Genomic DNA, 20,057 nt, shown 5'->3' on the forward strand with positions numbered 1-20,057 from the left:
TCATCAGCATGAAGATACTGTTTGTTTAAAATATATATCTTTAGGATTGTGTAGGGGACGTAGAGAAGCAGAGGCTTCTGTAAATGTCAAAGTTGTTGAAAAACTGTTTCTTCTTGAACCTTTTCCCTTTTCTTTTCTAATTTTTAAATACATGTTGTAATATTTTTGGAAATGTTTGTTCTCTCTTTTACAGATTGAAAGTATGAAAAAATATTTAAAAAAGGTAACAAGAATTATAAGGTAAATGTTTTCTACTCTTTTTACCCGCAATGCACTGCTGATGATGTCACTGACCATGTCATGAATGATGTAATAAGAGGACATGACTTACTTCATTGGTAGGCCTTCACATGCTTTATCTGCTCTGTATTCTTCAACAAGTGTAAAATTGATCTGTAACCCTGAGTAGGTCTCACCTTAAACAAACCTCAGGAGACATCACAGCTTATCGTCATCCTGAATTAATAAATAGATCTATTAAACAGTATCTCTGGTTTACTCCCTATAGCTGTCTTTCTTTTTACATTACTCTCTGTTTACTTCCCTTATACTAACTCTTCTTTTTTTTTAAAAAATATTTTTTTGGTTCGCTTCAAGTTCGCGAACCGGGCAGCGAACTGGAAAGCGAACCAAAAGAAATAGAGCTTGCCAGAGTGCTAAACATTCTAGCAATTTTATTTGAAAGGGGAGGTAGTTCTGAAAAGAACTTTTTTTTTAATGTTTTTGTTGTTTTATTTTATTTTATTTTTTTTCTGAACATTTTTTGTTTTTTTTGTATTTTTAGAACATTTTTATGTTTTTTTTTGTGTTTTTCATGGAGGGGAAACAACAAAAAAACAGGCATTGAAAAGGGCTCAACAGGAGCAAAAAAAAAATTACTGCTTGGGTGGGTTAGGGCAGTTATGGTTTTCAAACACCAAGTTGATTAAGTTCACGCTCATGTTGCCACATGAGAGCATAGCACCACAATGTATGCACGTAAACTTCATGTGCTTGAAGTTTGGCTGTATGTTTGGCACAGTTTCCTGTGCCTCTCTTGCAGTCAAAGATATACTTGATGTTGATCTGGCCACAGGAGTTGTCGGGGGATTATCTTGAAGGTCCCTTAACTCTGCCCGGCTGTAATTTAATGGATGCCACCTGACCATATGGCGATGCATAGTATAGTTGCCCATACTATACTTTTTGTCTGTGCCTCGAGATAATCTGTATTTGCAGATTAGGCAGGTGGCATATTTGGCATTAACCTTCTTCTCCCCTCGAGGAATTGAGAAAAACTGCCATATAAAACTTGTTTTCCTTCGGGAAACACGGGGCAACTCCTGAATAAATTCAGGTTCATCAGTGTCCTCTTCTTCTAAGTCCTCCTCTTCCTCCTCTCTGTTGGAAATGAATTGTGATGGTGGTCCTCTCTTGTCATGAGGAGGTTGAGGTGGTGGTGGGGGTCCACCAGCTGAAGCAAGGATAGAAGCCATTGCAATCAAATTGGAAAATGGTCTTTCTCTCACCAAGATGAAAGTCAGAGTGAGGAAAGAAGGAGGGGTTTACATGATTTGGGAAAAGCAAAAGTTCTGAACCAATGAAAAGTGTTATTTTTAGGTCACATGACCTAGTCATACATCATTTGGAAACCAAAAGTGAAATGAACCAATGAAAAGTTTGATAAACAAGTCACATGACCTGTTCCGCTTACGTTACGCGGTGCGCGCCGCGTCCCGCATCGCTTCCGGTTCGCGGTCCGGAGCACTTTCGGGAGCGCTAACGCGGCGCGTCATAAGACGCATTACGCGACAACGTGATACGTCGCGCTTCCGCGACGCGTCACAGTTCCGCTAACGAAACGTTTACCGGTTCGCGTACTAGATCGTGGCATCAAGATGAGCTAACGGAAAGCTTCCCGGTTCGCTTACCGGAAGCGAAGAAAAAAAATATTTAAAAAAAAATTATCAATAAACATCTAAAATATATTTTGGGTTTTAAAGAAGAATACATTTTACAGCTACAGATGTTAGCTTTTAAAAAACCAATGAAATTCACAGAAAAAACCATAGGTTATAGTCCATATATAGTTAGGAATTTGCATTTACAAAACCTTGAAAATTCTATGAAAAAACCATTGGTTATAGAACATATATAGTTAGGAATTTGCATTTACAAAACCTTATTTTACTCGCATAAAACCATTGAAATTCCATATATAGTTGGATGCGCTAACTATATATCGCGCACCCGCATTCCACTATTGATGATGTCACATATTACATCATTCATGACATGGTTAGTGACATCACTGATGACATCACTGATGACATCTCAAATGACATCACTGATAAAATCACTGATAACATCTCATTTGACATGACTGATCACATCACTGATGATATCATTCATGTGATAATACCATGAACCTCTTCAGACTCTAATATAACCTTAGATACAATCAGTGTAAACAGACAGTCACAGACTGTCACTCATCCATGGAGTTACTCACACACCTAGTCAGTTATGCCAAAAATCAATCACACCTCCATTTTTTCAACTATACAGTTATACACACCTTACTTATTCAAACATATACTAACACATATTTACTTTACTCTCTTATACAATCCCTGATACATGTTCACAATGATCCATACAGCCACTCACACATTCACTGGCTCTTATGCACAGTTATTTATAGATGTCAACTCTCACATGTACTGTGTTTTACATATGTACTTACTTTGACATGTAGCACTGAGATATCCATTCACTCACTAATACACTCATGCACAGTCAACCGCCCATACAGCTGTTTCCACATACACTTTTGAATCCATACATATAGTGAATCAACTACTCACACATTTATGTACAGAGCCACACACCTCCCAGCCACCCATACACACACACTCAGTTTCCCATACAAATACTTTGACAACCAATGAATAACCCATACAGTTACTCATATAGCTACTGATCAACATATGCAGCAGTTTGTAGAACAACAGATATAATGATGCACAAATTAAAACAGTTTAGTCACTAACCCATGCACTCAGTGAGACACATTTAATCACTCACTCATACAGTCAGTCATGCACCTACTAAATCCTTCATCCAGACACTTATACATCCACTCATTCTTCAATATGTAAGACATATTTTAACTTTACAGAAACATACAGTCAGTGGATGTTGTCATCAGTGATGTCATCAGTGATGTCATTTGAGATGTCATCAGTGATGTCATCAGTGATGTCACTAACCATGTCATGAATGATGTAATATGTGACATCATCAGCAGTGGATTGCGGGTGCGCGATATATAGTTAGCGCATCTAACTATATATGGAATTTCAATGGTTTTATGCGAGTAAAATAAGGTTTTGTAAATGCAAATTCCTAACTATATATGTTCTATAACCAATGGTTTTTTCATTGAATTTTCAAGGTTTTGTAAATGCAAATTCCTAACTATATATGGACTATAAGCTATGGTTTTTTCTGTGAATATATATATATATATATATATATCACGAGCAAATGTCCCAAAAGGAGAGGAGCAATCCAAAGCTGGTGCAGGCGGCAAGGTTCGGGACACCCTTGCAAAATACTTTTCAGCAAAAACGTTTCAATGAAGAAACACGCCGCACACTACTCCGTTTGTTAAGTATTTCGGTTTATTTTCTGTAGGTTCCCCACCTGGTGGGGAACCAAAATACTTAACAAACGGAGTAGTGTGCGGCGTGTTTCTTCATTGAAACGTCTTTGCTGAAAAAAAAAAATATATATATGTATTTATATATATTCACTGAAAAAACCATAGGTTTTACACACGTTATAGTTAGGAAGTAGCATTTGAAAAACCTATGAAATTTACTGAAAAAACCATAGGTTTGACACCAGTTATAGTTAGCTGGAAATTTTACTGACATAAAACCAATGAAATTCCACGTTATAGTTAGTTGGACTCACTATAACTTGCGCGTGTAATGACTTCACATATTACATCACTCATGAGATCACTGATAACACCATCTAGTGAATGTCTGTCTTTTTAAAAAATAAATATGTTTTATACATGTATATGTAGAGGTCGATGTAAAAATAAATGCTATTTCCTAAGCATTATGAACTATTTGAATGCTAGTTCCTAAGTATGTAATCACGTTCGTAACTAGATAGTGTCACCGCCTACACGTCCTGAGAAGCGCATGTAAAGTCATGTGACTTGAAAACAAGACTTCCAATTGGTTCTTAGTAGTTTCTGTTCTGGAATTTACACGAAGCACTCCACCCACTTTCCTCACAATCTTTTCTACTCTCAAGAGACAACAACGTCGAGCATCTTCCGGAAAACTTTGCTGAAATGGCTGCCCTTCCGCATTCATCTTCCGAATCTGAAGGAAATGAGCGACCACCGTTAAGAAGAAAAAAGGAATCTTTCATTTGGCAATTTTTTACTTATCCTGAAGATCAAAAGAAAGTGAATGCGCCAAAAGTAACCTGCACGATATGCAATTCGGAGCTCTCAAGGGGAAATCCAAATAAAAAATATTCCTTTTCTGCACACACCATGCAGCGGCATGTTAAACAAAGGCATCCTGAGCATTATGCAAAAGCATCGACAAGAGCCCTGGCCACGCTATTACCATCAGAGGTGGCCAGCACATCTTCTGGTGGACGACCTGTATCTCCATCGAGTGCTGAGATGGACTTGAGACCATATCTTGCGAAGGTGCATATGAAATGCAACGAGTGTGGAGAAATTCTTTTGTATGGAGAGCAGAGCCTCGTTCTTATTAAACTCAAAATTGAAAGTCACAAATGCCCCAAGAAAAGATAAATTTCTTCACTTCATTTTCATACTATTACATACTGAAAAATGTAGTAGTAACTTTAAGAAATCGAAAGCATCATAACACTTCTTTCCCAAAAAAAAAAAAAAAAAAAAGTTCTTTTCAGAACTAACTCTTCCTACCAAAACGTGCTCCAAGAGCATATTATGAGATGTTTTTTCGCCACTTTATTTTAGTGCGAGACCGGGTGCGCGCACCCTCCTATCGCGTACAGGACCTGACACTTGCATGTGAAGTCATGTGACTTCTAAACAACACTTCTAATTGGTTCTTGGTAGTTTCTATTCTGGAATTTACACGCAGCACTCCACCCACTTCCATCACTTTCTTTTCTACTCTCAAGAGAGAACAACGTCGAACATCTTCCCGAAGACTTCGCTACAATGGCTACCGTTCCGCATTCATCTTCCGAATCTGAAGGAAATGAGCGACCACCTTTGACAAGAAAAACGGAGGCCACGCTATTACCATCAGAATTAATCAGCACATCTTCCGGTGGACGACCTGTATCTCCATCGAGTGCTGAAATGGACTTCAGACCATATCTTGCGAACGTGCACATGAAATGCACGAACTGTGGAGAACTTCTTGTATACGGAGAGCAAAGCTTTACTCTAATTAAACACACAATTGAGAGTCATAAATGCTCCAAGAAAAGATAAATTTCTTCACTTAATTTTCATACTATTACATACTGAAAAATGTAGTAGCAACTTTAAGAAATCGAAAGCATCATAACACTTCTTTCCCCCCCCAAAAAAAAAGTTCTTTTCAGAACTAACTCTTTCTACCAAAACGTGCTCCAAGAGCATATTATAGGATGTTTTTTCACCGCTTACATTTAGTGAGCGACCGGGTGCGCGCACCCACCTATCGCGTACAGGCGTCGAGACACGCATGTGCAGTCATGTGACTTTAAAACAACATTTCCAATTGGTTCTTACTAGTTTCCATTCTGCAATTTACACGGAACACTCCACCCACTTCCCTAGAAAACCAGTTTATCGAAAAACTTTTAAAGCCTCCTCTTATGAAATATTCGACATCAATCACATAGCAGAGTACTAAATAGCACTATATACACTCCGTCCCTTAATTATAAGAGACTTATTGCTATGTAAAAGCAACTTTTGTTTTCACGCGATAATGTGAAATGCTGAGCCTGTTACACAATTTGCTTTCACATATATGTTACTATTCTCCTTCGAGCACTAACACCGTAGAAAATACCACCAATAGCAGTGATATTTTTTACACCGAGAACGGGCGATTTCTATCGCTTAGAGCCCTTACAATTATAAAGTTTTATTTCCTAAGTCTCTGATCTCCAACTGTGCAACGTAGCTCCCCTGTGTGTCGTAATAAGGTCCATAAACAAAAACTGCAGGGCCAGCATTATAAACATGCACAGAACCACAAAACGACAAGAGCCACCATGTTGATACATATCCTTAATATAATAAACCTCTGAGAATAAATACATATTTCCGTGGCACCCCATAACACAAATGTGGCGTCCTCTGACTCTGCTCCATTACCAAACACCGTAACTCCCCGCCCCCCTCACTTTTCACTAAACTCCGCACTCCACCCCACCCGGACCCCCTATTACAAACCCCCAAGCTACCCTCCCTGCCCAAACCCACCATGAACCTCAAACCGCCCCTAGAAAACTTACAGTGACACTTTCTTAACATATAATAGAAATCACTATAACTTTTTAAACGACAATGCTAACGGGGTAAAAAAAAACCTTCATTTGCTTTCCTTTAAGAATGCAGACTATGTACCCCACGCATGCGTTTCTTGATCTTTGTATTTGGCAGCGAATACCGACCTTGAATCGGAAGACATGAACAAGACCGCCATTGTCACATTTAAAACTGAACGTTGCATCTGCTCACACACATATCTTTCACTAAGCTAACATTCACAGAAAACAGCATTGATGTCAAAAAAAATTGACCTTGCTTTACAACTCCCTCAAATCACTCCCTTATTTTTTTAACGCATCCTCCAGTTCAAAAAAAGCGACTTTTTTGATAACCACTAAGCAATATATAAGTGACTAGACTCCTACAAAATGTATCAAGTCATTCTGCTCCTCTCCACTGCATAGCCGGCGACCTAATTCTGTGGAGTTGCTATACAACCAGCGGTGCTGCGCCGTTTCCTTTACCATCTTGGGAAATTCAAAATGGATGTCCCTCCTGCCTTCGCAAATGAGCCGGGCAACTTAGAACTATTTCAACAGAGAATGCTTCTGTACTACGGCACCTTACCACTCTCAACTTTTAATATTTAATATCGATTATCATTTCGATATTCGTTTTTTACCTGTGTGCAGCCTGTATTTCATTGCCTGAGCTGTGATTTCACGTGGGCCCTGGATTTATGTCTGCAATTTGGTACCTCCTGAACCGAATTACAATCACCTCATGAATCCGTTACTTGATCATGAACAGCTTTGTTACAACGGAGGGTTTATGGCCTTTGCAGCGATACAAGGAGTTCTGGGTCATTGGAATATATTCGCAGCGGCGCAAGATTTCCTAACAGAGAGCTACATCGAAAACCCACCGAGCTGCCCTATGATGGTAAAAGACACTCCAATAATGACAGATCATGAATGCTCCTTTCATCTTCTCAATTGGATGGCTGACATGTTTTCAGATGATAACAATGATTTCATGTTAGAGGCACTTGCTGCATACTTTGCCTACACAATGGATGGTTAACTCTTTCCTAACAGCGAGCTACATCGAAAACCCACCGACCTGCACTCTGATGGTAAAAGAGGCTCCGATTATAACAGATCATCAGTACTGCTTTACTCTTTTCCATTGGATAGCTGACATACTTTCAAATGATAAAACTGATTTCCTGTTACAAGCAGAAGCTACCTATTTTGCCTAAACAATGCTTCAATAACTCTCATACAAGCCATTGACGTCCTCATTTCCTTTTGGTTTTCCATATTCTTCACGTTCTTTTCCATATTTTCTTTTGAAGAACAGACCTATTTGCTTTACTAACAGTGGACAGTATGATTTCGTGTTGTTTGACAGCTGATTCATAAAGTAATGATGTATAACCACTTGCATTTTCATATATCGTTCCTAAACTGAAAGGCCAGAGACCTTCTTCCATTTATTAAAATATAATATACTTCCTTATAAGAGTGTACAATGTTTTTTTCCAACTATATTCATTTTTCTTCAACTATAGCGTTTGTATTCCATGTACTACTGACAATACCAATTACTGTGTTTTTTGCAATTTCTGTACTCATATTACATAATGATTTGCCTTTAAAACAGTACATTTCTAAATAAACATTTCAAATATTCACGGTTTCTCTTTTAATCCATAATCTCAACTGAAATGATTTCATATTGAAAAACTATTCATGGGTTCCACATAACCTTAACTGTAGACACTGAAGACCTTATTTATAAAGACCTTCCGCCGCCAGTGCCTCATTTTTTAAAATGGGAAAAAGTAACGCACCGGTGGCGCAAGGCCTTCATAAATAAAGTCCTGAATGTTTTCTTTTCTTGACCTCACTTACTGATACTAGAACCTGCAAGCCAATTACGGCCCGTGAACTCTTTCTTAGTAGGTCGCGCACCGTAAAGACAGTTATACCACTGTTAACATTTTTTTTTACTGTTACTAAGCACCGACACTGTTCCGCTTTACTCAGAGTTAATCACTGCTCCCACGCTTCTACAGGCCAGACGCTATGTCGTATTTCTCTCCTTATCACTCTTTCATCTCCACAATAACAAACAGTTCTCCGCCTGCCACCAGAGAACAGACTCAGATGCAGAGGCACCAAAGAGTGAACCCATCACCAACTGCCATCTCCGGCTGTTTCCATGGTTACACCTCATTCTGCACCTTGCTGAAGGCACAGGTCAAAAGTTCATGTCTTAACGTTCTACAACAAACTAAGAACACTATTTTCCCTCCAGAAACACCTGCCAATACACAGCTCTGTTACATATCTTGTTTTTTCACACCCAATAGTACTTTTCGTTTAACATAAACATTAACATGGAACGTACTGTTCAATCTCCACTTGTTACAATCAACCAATCATTTTTATTTTTTAAACCAGACCCAGCCTCTTCCTTTTTCTTTATTTAGAATTTCAACTTCTAACTACCATTCCACTTCCAGAACCGATCGGAGGACGACTACAAATCCCTTGAAAATGAAGGTCTGGCTAATAGGACACAGTTATATTCACTGGAGTGAAAAATATGCAGTAAGCAGACGAATTTGCAACCTCAGCTTACCAAATGTACACATAACATGGATTTCCAAAAGAGGATTGAAATGTCACCAATTGATTCCATTGGTGAAAACTTTTATGCATCTCCCAGAACCAGACCTTATAATTGTGCACTGTGGTGGGAACGATCTAGGTACAATCACTGGGGTAGGTCTGGAAATGCTTCTAAAAGACACCTTTCGACAATTGATGACACTTTTTCCTCGATCTGCCTTGGTATATTCCAATATATGCCAAAGACAGAAATGGAATTGGTCCAATCAACATTGTGCACAATTTGAGAAAGCAAGGAGACATGTAAATAAATCTGTTTCTGCGTTCCTCAGAGATTATAGCATGGGTTCTATTTACCACAACAACTTGCGATACCACATGCAAGACGTCTATAGGAGAGACGGTGTTCATTTCACGAATGAGGGAAACAGAATCTTCCTCTGCAACATCAGGCTCTGCATCGGTACTTACTTATAAATGCAGAAAACACTCAATTAACACAAGGGCTCTTTTCAGAGCCACCTTATATCTAAGCACTCAAACTTCTGATTTATCTCCATTTTCACACTCTTGTGAATAGGTGTGCGCGACCGGGTGTGCACACCCCGTTATTTTTTTCCCGAAAAAAATATATCTTTTCGCGTTTAAGGGCCTTACTGCACACCCCGAGAAAACCTACGCAGCAAGACAATCTCTACGTTCTCCCCTTTCCATGTTTCAACGCTTTGAAATGAACAATATATTTACTCGCATTGACAAAATGGCGGACAAAACTTCCTGATTTCCTTCGAATCGAACGTTAACAGATGTCACGCAGCAAAAAAAAATTCCGCTCACGCGCAGCCGCTTGGGTGCAGGCACGTGTGCGCGCCTATAGATATATAATTGACTTTAACTTTAATTTTCTCAACAACTACTGAACGGATTTACACCATTCCAAAAAAAGCGTAATCTGCGAACAAGACTCTACAGTTTTGGCAAATTTCTTATAAATCCATTCAGCCGTTCGACCTGTAGCCGAGTCTAAAGGTCCTATGGAAAATAACATGGAGAAAACACGTTTTGGGACCCCCCTTATATCTCAGCCCCCACTTGACCAATCCCCCCCAAACTTTCAGGGAAGGAGCGCAGCGAACCGAGCCATCTTCTTTGAGAAATTCGCAAAGACTCATCCACCAGGGCCAAAGTTATTCCAAATAGAATGTTGAGGATTTCCTATGGAAACTAGGTCCTAACTATAACTACCTACTGGCGACCGCCAGTAGGTAATATATATATATATATATATACATATATTACCTACTGGCGGTCGCCAGTTGGTATATATAGTTAGGATTTTTTCCCTATGGGATTTCTGAAAATTCTATGCCTAATAACTTTGGCGTTTGTGGACGGAATTGGCTGAAATTTTTAGGAAAATGGCACATTTTGTTTCTGAGCAGCTCCTGGAAATTTGGGGGGGGTTCGTCAAGGGGGGGCCGAGAAAAAAGGGGGGTCCCAAAACGCGTTTTTCCCATGTTAATTTCCATAGGGCGGTTGGACTCACTTTTAGCCCGAACGGCTGAATGGATTTTCACGAAACTTTGCAAAATTGTAGGGACTGTTAGCCCGATGTGCCTTTGCTAGGTCTCAATATATGTGCTTCAGTGGATTTTGAGAAATTAACGTTTAAATCAAGATATATATCTGTAACAGCGCTCCGGGCAGCGATCCGGTTAGCGAACTTTTCGCGTATCGGAACTTTGCGATGCAAAGCTGATTGGCCCTCCGGAGTCTGTCAACATTCTAAACAGTCCGGAGCGGCCGCCATCTTGTCTCTCGGTAGGATCGAGAGACAAGAGGAGGCCAAAACAAAGGGGGAAATTACCATAAGGGGGCATAGTAGATCCTCGTTGACCCCCTAGGTTTTATGTGGAGGTTTTAAAAGGGCCTAGGAGGGTCCAAAAAAAAAAATAATTTTTTTTTTTTGCGTGGTAAGCGCCAAGTTCGCGAACCGGAAAGCGTTCTGGGCAGCGTACTATAAGGATAAAAGAATGATAGACTTTTTTAATACTGTATGTTAATTATTTGTTGTTTTTGTTCGTTTTTTTATTTATTTATTTATTTTGATTTAAAAAAAATGTATTTATTATTTTCATAGTTCATTAAAACTTCCAGCATTATATCATCTGGTATCTCGTCAAACATGGATGTTTCTGTGTCTTGTAAGCTTTCAATAAATTGTTCATCAAAAGATTCATCCATAAAATCTTCATCCACATTTTCTTCAGTTAAAATGTCTTCTGTTGTAATGTCGAAGGAAACATTGGTTTTTTCGTGCTCCCCTTCCATTTTTTTGCTGTAAATTGCATAAAAAAATAATTATATTAGAAGAGTTAGGGCACTGTTGGGTTTAAGTTCAGACATGTAGTTCTGTTTTTTTAACAGTGAAGTTAAAGTAAGTAAATTCATAATTATAGCAGAGAAGTGTAAGTCAATCAATAAATGTAACAGAGGAGCTTATCTGTATCTATAACTATAGCAGGGGGACAGTAAATAATTATCAATAAACGTTTTTACAAATTAATTTAAAGTGCCACTTACAAATTATCAATTTACTTTACAGGGAGGTGAAAAGGCTCTTGAAATATAGTTCAGGAAGTAGCAGTGAAAATGGCTGTGTTTCCTTCTCTTCCTTTATATATATTCAGGTATATAACCAATCAAATGTCAGGTAATAAAAATTGTAAATGAAAGTAAAGTTTTCATTGGTTGTCAATTCCAATATTTTAGATGTGTTTTGTGAAGTAATTTACCTCAGGGTATTTAGATAGGTCTACAGGCTAAATGGCTAAATGAAATTTCAATCAAATTTGTGAGAATGAAAGGGATTGTTATGTAGTATGAGCTAATCTATATTTGGTGAGAGTGTCTCTAGTCGTTTTTCGGTAAATTACTTTCCCACCTTTTTTTAGGACCGCTTTCTGGAAAGCGGCCCGGTTAGCGAACCTTAAGCATCACGGGAGTCCACCATTTTGTGTTTCGGTCGCTTTAAGATACAAGATGGAGGGCAAATAATGTTCAGAATGGGTAGAAGGGGGCACGGTAGACTTATCTTGACCCCCTAGGTTTTCTGAGGGTGGCTGAGGAGGCTTATATGTGCGGAAAAAAAACATTTTTTTTAAAAATTCCACGAGGTTAGCTTTCGGTTAGCGAACCGGGTAGCGCCTCGGGGAGCGTATTTTGTGGAAAATTAGTGAAAAAAGTTAGAAAAAAATAATAATTGTGAGTGATTAGATGAAGGGTAGCTCTGAGAAGAGCTTTTGGGTTTATGGTACATTTAGGTACTTATAAGTAGGTACCAATGCACATTCTTAAATTCAGAATGAAAATTCTGTTGCCCTCATCTGAGAAGTGAACTCCATCTCCTCTGTAGATATCTTGCATGTAGTAACGCAAGTTATTGTTGTACAGGGGGCCCATTCCATGGTCTCTCATGAAAGCTGAAACAGATTTGTTTACATGCTTCCTCGCTTTCTCAATTTGTGGACAAAATTGGTTGGACCACCTCCATTTCTGTCTTTGGCATATATTGGAATATACCAAGGCAGTTTGAGGAAAAAGTGCCATTAATTGTTCAAAGGTGTCCTTTAAAAGCATTTCCAGACCTAACCCTGTCAAAGTGCCCAAATCATTACCTCCACAGTGCACTATTAACAGGTCAGGTTTTGGCAAATGCATAAAGGTTTTCCCCAATGGTATCAATTGGTGACATTTTAATCCTCTTTGGCCCAACCACTTAATTTCCACATCTTGTAAATTGAGGTTGTGTAAATTTCTGCTCTCAGCATACCTTTGAGCCCAGTGGATGTAACTATGTCCAACAATCCAGACGTTAAACATGGTGGGAGAAGGTTGTGCTGCAGTCAGATGAAGTGTGGTAATGAAAGGGCAGTTGAAACAGTAGGAGTTTGTAAAGAAAAAAACTGTGGATTTCTAGTGCTAATGATTCATTAGCAGTGATTGGTGTATTTCCATTTCTGAAAACAGAAAGTTAGGGTGCATGGATGTGTTCTTTGAAAGATGTAATTTGAATGGTCAAGGAAGAAACTTTTAATGAAAGATTGCACTGGATACGCAGGTGCACTGAGAGTTCAGAGTTCAATTGAAACATTGTTGTGTGAATTTGCAAACATGAGAGGTCTTCCAGGAGGTCGTTGCTATGGAAAAAAGGCAGAGAGGGCAGAGGGGGGAAGGGTTTTGATTTGAAAAAAGTGAGGGAAGAGTTATGATTGGCTAATATGAGAGATATGTGAAATGAATATCTGCATTTCTGTGCTTTCAATAGCTGCAGACTCTGGAGTGCATCCTTTTTCTTCTGCTGAAGACAATTTGGTGTATTTCTGAGACTGTTTTCAAAACTCAAAAAGTATTTGCTAAGGTGAGAAAAGATTTATTTATTTTAGATAGAGAATAGTATGAATTAAGGAGAAAATGCTGAAGAAAGCTGTGTTTTTAAACTGTGGCTTTGTCTGTAGTGATATAGAAATAGATTTTGTTACTTTGAGAAATTGTAATTGCATATTCGGTGTAGCATTCTGGAATGCAGTTATACAAGTTATTGTGGTATATGAAGCCCATTCCATGGTCTCTTATGTAAGCTGAAACAGATATGTTGTTTATAAAAATAATTTTTGAAATCAATTACATTTCTGCATATGTACTGCTAGAGCTTAATAGGTTGTTTTGGGTCATATTTATAAGGCATTTGAGTGTCTTTGATGTTATTTTTCCTTTTTAAATGGAAAGCATTCCTCATGGGGCAAGTGTCTTGTAAATATGCTCCCACCTGCGCTTGGCAAATTTAGATTTTGATTATGGGAGTTACATAGCCATGTTAATAATGTCGAAAAAATGGTGCTAGGGCATTCCAGAAAACGCTTTCATGTGTCTCAAGGACATTTTCAGTCATTTCCTCTTGAATGCAGGTATACAATTGATTTATATGCTGTGTTTAAAAACGATTCTTTTCTATGATGTTATTTTTTCCTTTTTAAATGGAAAGCGTTCCTCATGGGGCCCTGAGCAGTTCTTAGCCATGTTATTTAATGGGAAGTGGATAACATGGCTAAGAGCATTTGCTGGAAAATGCATGAATATCGCTGACTTTTCAGCGATATTCATGCATTGCGGCCGTTTTTTTTCGCATTTGCGAGCAGTTCTTAGCCATGTTATCCAATGGGAGGTGGATAACATGGCTAAGAGCATTTGCTGGATAATGCATGAATATCGCTGACTTTTCAGCGATATTCATGCATTGCGGCCGTTTTTTATCGCATTTGCGATAAACCTTGCTAAGGAGAAAATGATGAAGAAAGCTGTGTTTTTAAACTGTGGCTTTGTCTGTAGTGATATAGAAATAGATTTTGTTACTTTGAGAAATTGTAATTGCATATTCGTTGTAGCATTCTGGCATGCAGTAACACAAGTTATTGTTGTATATGAAGCCCATTCCATGGTCTCTTATGTAAGCTGAAACAGATATGTTGTTTTTAAAAACCATTTTTGAAATCAATTACATTTCTGGATATGTACTGCTAGAGCTTCATAGGTTGTTTTGGGTCATATTTATAAGGCATTTGAGTGTATTTGATGTTATTTTTTCCTTTTTAAATGGAAAGCATTCCTCATGGGGCAAGTGTCTTGTAAATACGCTCCCACCTGCGCTTGGCAAATTTAGATTTTGATTATGGGAGTTACATAGCCATGTTAATAATGTCCAAAAAATGGTGCTAGGGCATTCCAGAAAACGCTTTCATGTCTCTCAAGGACATTTTCAGTCATTTGCTCTTGAATGCAGGTATACAATTGATTTATATGTTGTGTTTAAAAACGATTCTTTTCTATAATGTTATTTTTTCCTTTTTAAATGGAAAGCGTTCCTCATGGGGCCATGAGCAGTTCTTAGCCATGTTAACCAATGGGAGGTGGATAACATGGCTAAGAGCATATGCTGGATAATGCATGAATATCGCTGACTTTTCAGCGATATTGATGCATTGCGGCCGCTTCTTATCGCATTTGCGAGCAGTTCTTAGCCATGTTATCCAATGAGAGGTGGATAACATGGCTAAGAGCATTTGCTGGATAATGCATGAATATTGCTGACTTTTCAGCGATATTCATGCATTGCGGCCGTTTTTTATCGCTTTTGCGATAAACCTTGCTAATAGCAAGGTTTATCTGCGATAAAAATCGCCGATGAGCGGCGAAAATTTTTGTCTATAAACAAGTTATCGCTAGTTGTTGGTAATATGCCCCCGGGTTTTTGTTTGCAGGAATCGGGAGGCGGGAGAGTAGCACTGAAATCAGTAGTCTGACGCCTGAATCGGGAGGGTTGGCATGTCTGGATTCTCTACAGCTGGGGATAGGTGATAGCCTGGGACCGGCCTGGCATCTAAAATGGTTGCCGTGCACGACAAAATTGTGGCATTGTAAAAAAGACAAGATGGCGCAGACAATGTTTATCAATAAGGATTCATTTATAAGGAAATATTTTATCGCACTGACAAATTGGTGGTCAACACTTCCTGATTTCCTTCGAATCGAACGTTAACAGACGTCACGCAGCAAAAAAAAAAAAAAAAGCTCACGCACAGCCGCTGGAACACATGTATCAACATATATGAGCCTTCTCAGCCACCCTCAGAAAATATAAGGGATTAGGATACGTCTTCCGCACCCCCTTATACTTAGTAATTTAATTAAAACGAAGCACAAAATGGTCTCCCGCACCCCCTTATACCTAGTAATTTAATTAAAACGAAGCACAAAATGGCGAATTCCCATTTCGCCAGCAGTTTGCGGCCCAGTTCGGTGTTCGGAAAGCGCTTCTACCGTGAAAAATATATTTTTTTTATTTTCCCCACGGGACCCTTTAAAAACCCCAACAACATTCCTAGGGGGTCAAGAGGGGTATACCTTGCCCCCTTTCATTAAATTCCCCCTTCGTTTTTCACCTCTTCTTCTCTCTCGATCCTACCGAGAGATAAGATGGTGGCCGCTCCGGTCTGTTTAGAATGTTGACAGACACCGGGGAGGCAATCAGCTTCGCATCGCAAAGTTCCGTTTCGCAGGTGGGAGCGTATTTACAAGAAACTTGCACCATGAAGAACGCTTTCCATTTAAAAAGGAAAAATAACATTATAGACACTCATATGCCTTATAAATATGACCCAAAGCAACCTATGAAGCTCTAGCAGTACATATCCAGAAATGTAATTGATTTCAAAAAATCGTTTTTAAACACAGCATATAAATCAATTGTATACCTGCATTCAAGAGGAAATGACTGAAAATGTCCTTGTGATGCAGTGCTGGTGCAAAAGATTTTCTATGTTAAATAATAAGTAGGGCGTTAAGTTTTTGATGACTGTTATTCATTTACTGTTTGGTAATAGTGGTTAATAACATTTTTTATTATATTTTTCCACAGATTCAACTGCAGATCTTTTTTAAATTTGAAAAATGCCAACGAAAAATCGTATTAGAAAGGCTAGAAAACGTCAAAGACAGCAGGATGATCTTTTATTGCAGCAGTCCTCTTCCCCAAATACTTATCAAAACACCAAGAAAGCTCCGGGTAAGAGCACAAAATCATTCTTAAAAAATATTTTTAGTAAAAAAACTATTTTTCGCAAAAATGTTTCAGTTCAGAAAAAGAAGAGTAATTTAAATGGAAAGGAAAGACCCATCAAAAATGTTACTGGTAGAGGAAGAGATAACTCTGTGCATGATAGTAAAAGGAAACAACAGTTTAGGGACATTCGAAAACGAATGTTCCGTAACAGGATAATAGTTAATTTATTAAGAAATATTAAAAAAGGCCAACTGAAAGCGGCATTTTATAAGAAGAAGAAAAATGTAGAGAAAATTATTGATCATGCTTTTGAAATTAAGCGAAAGTTGTTTATTTTGGTAATCAATAGAATTAGGAAACTAAGCAAGGTAATTTCTGATTTCAAAACAAACAGTAGATGGAAGAGAGTAGTAAATCGTAGTAACTTTTGTGAAGTTTTTTCCGGAGAATGGATGCATAGTTCAAGTTCTGAGGCATTTTTTAATGAGGAGAGTTATTTTCAGGATAATGATTTGATGTTTGCAGTTGACACCAGTCGTCGAGCTTATGAAGTGAAGGATGGTTGTCCAGTTGAAAAAGAAAAACTTGTGACAACAGAGACAGAAGAGGTGCTAAGTGATGAGGTTTTAGGAAGACGTCCTAAGGGTCCTGTGTACATTTGGAAGTGTAGTTCTATTTGCAGTGTGCGACAGGTTTCCATCAATTTGCTTTGTGATTTTATACGGACATTTAATAAGAAAAGTTTGAAGCAGAAAATGAAGTTGTTGCAAGATTTAGATCCTTGCAGAGTGAGACAAATGACAGGTTTGCGTGGTCATTCACTGGCTTGTCTTTCCACGAGAGTATGCCAGAGTGTTTTTCATCATTTCAGGATGGTAGCAGTGCATCATAATAAAGTGAGAAAATTAGTGAGAATGTTGTATTATGCTAAGAGTCCAGCAATTATGCTTAAACAATTATGTGCTGCTCTTTTGCATGGTTCTGAAATAGATGTGAAGAATATTTGTGAAGAAATTGAGTTTTGTTACTTTAGTAGTAAAGATGAGAATGTTCAAATTGACCCTGAAGTAGAGGGTAATGTTGAAGATAATGTACAGGTTTCCAGTACAGATAATTTTCAGAAGGAAATTGCCACGTTTCAGATGAAATCAAGTGAGAGGCCTAATTTCACTTGTGTATGTTGTCGACGCACTTATTATAAGAATCAGACTAAGGTAGTGGATTTATATGCAAAAAGTGAAAGGGAAAATAATAGTGAATGGAAGGATTTTGCCACATACTTGATGGTAGAAAATTATTTTGATTTAGGATCGGATCAACGTGTGTGTACTTATTGTTGTAATAAATTAAACCAAAACCAGATGCCTGCTAGGGCAGTTCATAATAATCTGGAATTGGTTGAGATTCCTTCTGAATTGAAGGATTTAAATACTTATGAATCTATTTTGATTCAAAGTATCCATCCCTTTCAGGCTATTGTAAGAATGGAGCCAAAGACAGGGAAGTTGCCTCCAGCAGATTTACAGAGAGGATTAAAGGGAAGAGTTGTTTATTTGCCTCTAGATTTGAGCAAAAACATTAACACAATTGGAATAGAAAAAGTGGAAGAGGAACCTCTGGTTATCTTGGTTAATGGGGTTCCGACAAAGAATAAGAAAATATGGCAAGATTTAGTGGATGTTAGGAAAGTCAAAAAGGCAACAGTGTATTTGAAGAAAAATAATAAGTACTATGAGAATGTATATGTTGCAGAAGAGGAAGTAAGTGATGAAGAGTATAGCGATTTGTGTGCTGGCCAAATTGAGAAAGTAGAGGCCTCTAAAAGTGAAGAAATATATGAACATTATAGTGTTCATCCTTTGCATTCCAAGGAAGTCATGGGTAATGCTATTGAGTTGTTTCAAATGAAACAAGCCAAAGGGAGTCCCATTAGTGTTTGGGAGGAAAGTTTGGAAGCTCGGTGTTTCCCACAGCTATTTCCCACAGGTCGAGGAGGAAGATATGATGAGCGACCTCATCAAATTCCTGCGTCTGAATACCGGACTTTACGATTGTATGCAGAAGATCCTAGGTTTCGTCAATGCATTCCCTATTTGTTTCATCTCCTGTTTGAAAGCGATCTGTCTGGACTGTCATATGCAGTGAACCACATCTTAAAAAGTGGTATACAGATGCGAAATATCTCGGCAAGGGACTTTATGCATAAAGTCAATGTCCAAGACAGTATTTTGGATTCTCACTTAATTAATCTCATGGCGTGTCAGCGTGGTACTAATGAGTACTGGTACCGTCGTCATGGTGATTTAAAATGTATGCTGAGGAACTTAGGAACTCCGACATGGTTCCTCACTCTCAGCTGTGCCGAGTATGGCTGGGAAGACTTACTTGAATTTCTACGAGAGGCAAATGGAAATATTGAAAACATTGAATTCAAGACACCTGGAGAACTGTGTTCTTTGGATCCTGTGAATGTATGCAGGTACTTCAATCATAGATTTGAAGCTATGATGTCTTTCATCACAAATAAGAAGAATCCACCTCTTGGAGAGGTGTTGGATTTCTTCTGGAGAAAGGAGTACCAAGCAAGAGGTGCTCCTCATATACATATGTTGTTGTGGATCAAGGATGCACCTAAATTTGGAACAGATCCGGATGACTTAGTGATGAATTTCATAGAACAGTATTCTACGTGTGCTGTTCCAAATGCAACAGAGAAGAAAAGCCTAGGAGAACAAGTTCTACGTTTCCAAAGCCATCGTTGTGGAAAGTACTGTCGTCATAAATTCAGAAACAAGGACAAGTTCTACACCAAATGTCGTTCCAACTTTCCACGACCGGTGATTTCTAAAGGAAAAGTGAACAGTTTGATGTCTTCACTGCGACATAATGTGACGAGGAAATCACCCAAAAATACATACAATTTGAAAAGGAACGAAGAGTCCAAGTACTTCAACGACTACAACCCAGTGATTTTGTCCATGTGGAATGCTAACATGGATATACAGTTTGTGGGTGACAACTGTATGGCTGTGGCTCGGTATGTGACATCTTACATCACCAAAAAAGAAAAGACAGACCTGAAGGATATGTGGGAGAACATTTCCCATGAAAAGAGCCTCAGCAAGAAGTTGTACAGTTTCAGTCTGAAGATGTTGTCGCATCGAGAAATCGGAGCTTACGAATGTTCAGATCGATTGTCTTCAGCAAGTCTCTATGCCAAATCCAGGAGTATTGTTTGGGCGAGTCTTGGTCTTGCTGCAACGCGAAATCGGGTTCTAAAACCTGTCCGTGAAATTGAATA

Source organism: Lissotriton vulgaris, chromosome 2_1 (assembly GCF_964263255.1).
Source record: "Lissotriton vulgaris chromosome 2_1, aLisVul1.2, whole genome shotgun sequence".
In the NCBI taxonomy this organism is placed as follows: Eukaryota; Metazoa; Chordata; class Amphibia; order Caudata; family Salamandridae; genus Lissotriton; species Lissotriton vulgaris.